General features: G+C 32.9%; 1 protein-coding gene across 5 annotated transcripts in view; it reads left to right on the forward strand.

Annotated features, from left to right (window-relative positions):
• LOC121870838 (segmentation protein cap'n'collar-like) overlaps positions 1-4,563 on the forward strand; it is a 113,114-nt gene extending 108,551 nt beyond the window's left edge. For all 5 annotated transcript variants that reach the window (XM_042372803.1, XM_042372805.1, XM_042372806.1 and 2 more), the window contains one exon: positions 1-4,563. This exon is cut by the window's left edge and continues 636 nt beyond it. The gene's annotated coding sequence lies outside the window, so the exon portion shown is untranslated.
• Positions 4,564-4,824: the final 261 nt, after the last annotated feature.

Raw genomic sequence — 4,824 nt, forward strand, 5'->3', positions numbered from 1 at the left:
AGTTTACATTTATTAAAAACTTGCATTCAGGACTTATTGTACTCGAGGCTAAGGCTACTGGTAACAATTTTACTGAGTTACAATGGCTGTGATAATATCTCATGAGTAAATCATATTTGTGCATATAACAAGCAAGATCTCTTAATGTGTTTCATTGCTTCATATCACAGCTTAATATGACCTTTGCTAAATTCTTTGTACAGGAATTTCAGATGTATTTTTTTTTATGTAGCACAGTTGATAATACTATTTGAAGTAGATAATTAGCTATCAAAGCATCATCTTAGTCATGTAAAAATGGGCAGCATGGTTCTCTTAAAGTGGGTATTGTGCCACAAAGGGGCAAGTGGGAATAGGGAAGGTTACTATCAGTGCAAAAAAAAATCATTTAGGCAGTGTAAATAGAGGGCAAATGGTTGTCAGGACCATTTTTATATGTAATGATCTCAAACTTGTGCATTTCCTGCTAAATTTTCTGGAATTCTTCAGACTTGAGTGTCAGTTAATAATTTAAGAATTTGATTTGCAAAAAATTTTAACTCCATGTTAATCGATTTATTTTAAGAATATTTTATTAATCAGAATAATAATTCTTTATCCAAAATGGTAGTACCTTTAATAACTCCAGTTATATGCTGGCTCTCAGGTAGAAGGTTAAATCAATGTAAGTAAACACACATTCTTGTTTCGAAGTGCAAGCAAGTGGCGATTGCTTCACGTAAGTGACAGCCAAACCAGTATGTAGGATTCTTCAACAGATGCTTCAAATATAGCCTCAGTCTGAAGCTCTTGATACTGTAAAAGTGTTTGTGGCGAACAAAAATTGAAGATTCTATGTATGGTCAGCCACCCTTTAAGTCCCTGTGGGAACATAGTGTCAAGAGTTATTGGAAGTAAATTGGAAGTTTTGATTAGTATATTTCAGCATTAACTAAGAATGCATTTGTATTCGCTAAAGTTGTAAAGTACAAAAAATTTTAAAAATTCATGTTCTAAAATTTTTACAACCAAATAGTTTATGCAGATATATTTTATCGTGCCACCCAGCTGTGAATGTGGGAAGAGGCATATATGATTTAGCTGTTTTATCTACTTTTCTGTACACAAAATATATAACTACATGAGAAGTCTAAACTATTTACAGAAAAAAATAAAGATTTTATTTAAGTGAATAAATATAATATCTTGTCCTCATGATCTTCTGTTGTTTGAAATGTCTAAATATGTATGTTCATTGTATGGAAAAGCCCAATTTATGTAGTTGGGATGTACTTTAGTTGTGCATAAAAAAAAATATTTTTTGTTGCTAAAGAAATTATGATGAATTGAATGTCATTGGAGGTTTGCACTAAAACATTTGTCCCAATTTTTCATAACCATAATACCTCCCAGTATAAACTCACTGAAAGTTAACCATACAGTAATTAAGCAAATGAGGTCCTAGACATTATACAGAACAGTTAAGATTGACATTTCGTTATGGTATTGCTGCACCAAAAGCTGTGTAGCCAGCCAAGGACACAGATAAAGTTGGGATACCTGAATTAATATAAGGAAAATTAACCAGGTTTATTTTGAAGATATCTTGACAATAGAATTTTATATTAAAGTTCAGATGTCTTATGTAACTTGTTCAGGGACAAACTTTTCCTCTTTTTTTTGTGCTTTGAGTGGATGCTGTTACAGTGTCCCAGATTTATTAAATGAATAGTTATATATTCACTTAGATGTATAATTCTAATAATTGAAATATCTGATGCATATGCAAAATATTTGATTTCTTTGTTAAAATTTAATTGAATATGGGATTTTACCCAACCACTACTTCTACATATATGCAGTATATATAGAAAACAACATTAATTTGGACTATTATGAGGCAGAGGGTATACAGAAATACCAGGGAGTATGAATTTAATTAGCATTTTCCCATCTCTTATGGCACACCAGAATCAGAATTATTATTGCATGAAAGTATGTTATTAAAGCTCCTTTTTTTTATTTTTTTTAAACTGTGAAATTCATTTGCCAGATAGGAAAATGCATTGTGCTATAACAGGGACCAGTGAAAACTGTTTGAAGTGTAGTTTTGCAAAAGGATATATTAAAGGACATCTCCAGAGAAAAATTATTTTTCCAAGTGATGCTCATTGATTTCAAGTCTAATATTAACCTCTTCAGAATTGGGATTTTTGAGAGAGCTGACCCCTACACTGAATTTTCCAGAATAACATCTTCACTAATACAGGATTGACATATAGTATACTGTACATCAGACAGTATTACCCCTTTCAGAGTGATTCCAATAGAATTGCATGGATTTTTACAATTGGAGAGAGTGCTGATCTTTACCCATTGACCTTTTAATACAGTAAGAACAAGAAAAATGAGGGTAGGTGACAATGGATTCTGGATTATGTTGTCAAATGTAAAGTTGGACCTTGGAAATCTGGCACTCATTAGACGTTTAGTGCCAGATTGTAAATTTTCTAGTTTTGCGAAAAAGATCATTTTCCCGTTGCATAGATAAAAATATACCAGAACGAGTGTAAACATAAAAAAACACATGAAATTAGTATACAGTACTATGGCTGGTTAAAAGATATTAACAAATACTAAGCTTCTTTTCCTGGAAATTCTACTAAATTAATATTGTCACTAAACATATGCACTCACAGGGTGATAACCTCAATGAGGCTGAGTAAGGAAACCTGTCAGCCAACCTCCCTGACTTGCCTATATCCACAAAGTTGCCAGCTACTTCTTGGTGTACCTATATTATAGTTTCTTGAAATTTAATAGGTCACTCATTACTTATGTAATTCTATAGTAAACAGACCTTGATTCTTTTAAAATACTGTACCCAACTCTTTAATTTAAATAAATTTTCTGTGTGATGTCTGATAACAAAGAAAAAAGTGATGAGGTTGGCTCATACTGCTATTCATTGTACTGCAATGTAATTTAAAAAAATTATGATTAGATATATGAATTCAATATTTTAAATGTTTTCAATATTACACATTCTCAATATCATAAAAACAAACAATCAAGAAATAACCGGGCAGGCAGTGAGTAGATCAAGATATTTACAATATCAAGTGGCCACCTCACTTAGAGATGGCCATGTCAGGAAGGAGGCCAGTGGCAGGTGTAGTATAATATAATACAAAACAACAAAGCCCAACAATTAAATTAAGCAAACGGGGAACTAAGTAACCAATGGGGAACTAAGTAACCAATCACCGATCACTTTTACATTTATTCATAATTTTTTCTTTGTACTGTAAACAAACAGCCTTGAGTTGCCAGCTATCTCCAGTAGTGTTCGAAGAATCTTGAACGAGACTGTACAATTACAAAGCCTTGAAAATGTGCCCAGCAAATGTATGAAGATTTTGATAACCAGGCTTGCCACCTTTGTTCAGAACATTCATAAGTATTTGAAATTAACACTTTAGAGAGCAGTGGCACACTTAAGCATTTTATTCTGGCAAAAGCCAAATAATTTTATTCAGTTGAGAAAACCCCTGTCCTAGAAAGGATTGCAGGGATGGTACACACCACTATACAAATGTTGATCTGTAAGTCCACAAAATTAGAGCAAACACTACCACATGAAACCAGTTGACAAATGTTTACAATAAAAGCATGGGCTGTGACATATTGTATAAATCTTCTAAAGGGGTCAGTTTTCTGAGATTCAGATTTCCAAGATTCTACTGAAGAGAAATTGGCTTGGTAGGAACAGTTTATTTTGTTATAGCCAACAAAGGATTGTAGATCTGTTGTCATTAACAAAAGGATATGACATTCTCTCCACAAAATGAAAATCCATTTTTTTTCTGACTACCAGTTAATAGCGACATCACTTGGCATTCACAGGAAATGGCCTTTAAATTCTTTCTTATTTTACAATTTCAAGGTCCAGATATTGAAATAAAACTAACCATAAGCTGTACAGTATACCTGTACTGTATATGGTAATCCTAATCCTTTTCTAAAATTTAAGTTGCAAAGTGAAGCCTCAAGCAACCAAAATATTGTGGGGGATCGTGACTGACTATACCCTTTCCATGCTAACCTGGCCCATAAGCTACACCCCTCGTCTATAGCTGCAAATAGTTGATTGGTTTCCCCGAGCGATTTACTTCTCCCGGACTGCACGTGTATAAGCTCGTATTTATATTAACCTTTTATGATAAATATTTAAAAAAATTCTAACATCCTCTTAGAAGTGCTAATGCCTTGAAGTCATTTGCATTTTGATGGTTCAGACATTTAACATTATTTTAGGTAATAACAGGTCTCCTTACCCTTTGTGAACACATTTAGTTCGAATTTTCTATGAACCAATCAGCTGTTAGTATAGAAGAGGGGCGTGGCTTACAGGCCAGGTTAGCATGGAAATACTATAGTGAACAAAGGAAGCAGGGAGTCAAATACTGCTTGGCTGACAGAGGGTGCATATACTGTATGAGGTTAATTATTTTATGGGTTATTTTTAAGTTTTATATTTTTAATTTGTATAGAAATTTGTTGTATAAAGTTACTAAAACAAAAGTTTTACTTAATATATTGAAGCAACCTTTTCCACCTTGTTAATACTGTGAGCCTGATTTAAATTGATGCTGAAATTCTCTTAACAATATCACAGCTGAAACTTGAATACTCAAAAACAATTTCTTAGCAGGGATGGGACACAAGTCTATGCATGGAATTCATTTATATTTCATTTGCAGCATATGGATGCATACAACCTGCAGGTAGTTTTATGAAGTACAGTATTTTAAATAATTTTGTGTATGCAATACATGATAATCT

This window comes from Homarus americanus, unplaced genomic scaffold (assembly GCF_018991925.1).
Source record: "Homarus americanus isolate GMGI-L3 unplaced genomic scaffold, GMGI_Hamer_2.0 scaffold26022, whole genome shotgun sequence".
Taxonomy (NCBI): Eukaryota; Metazoa; Arthropoda; class Malacostraca; order Decapoda; family Nephropidae; genus Homarus; species Homarus americanus.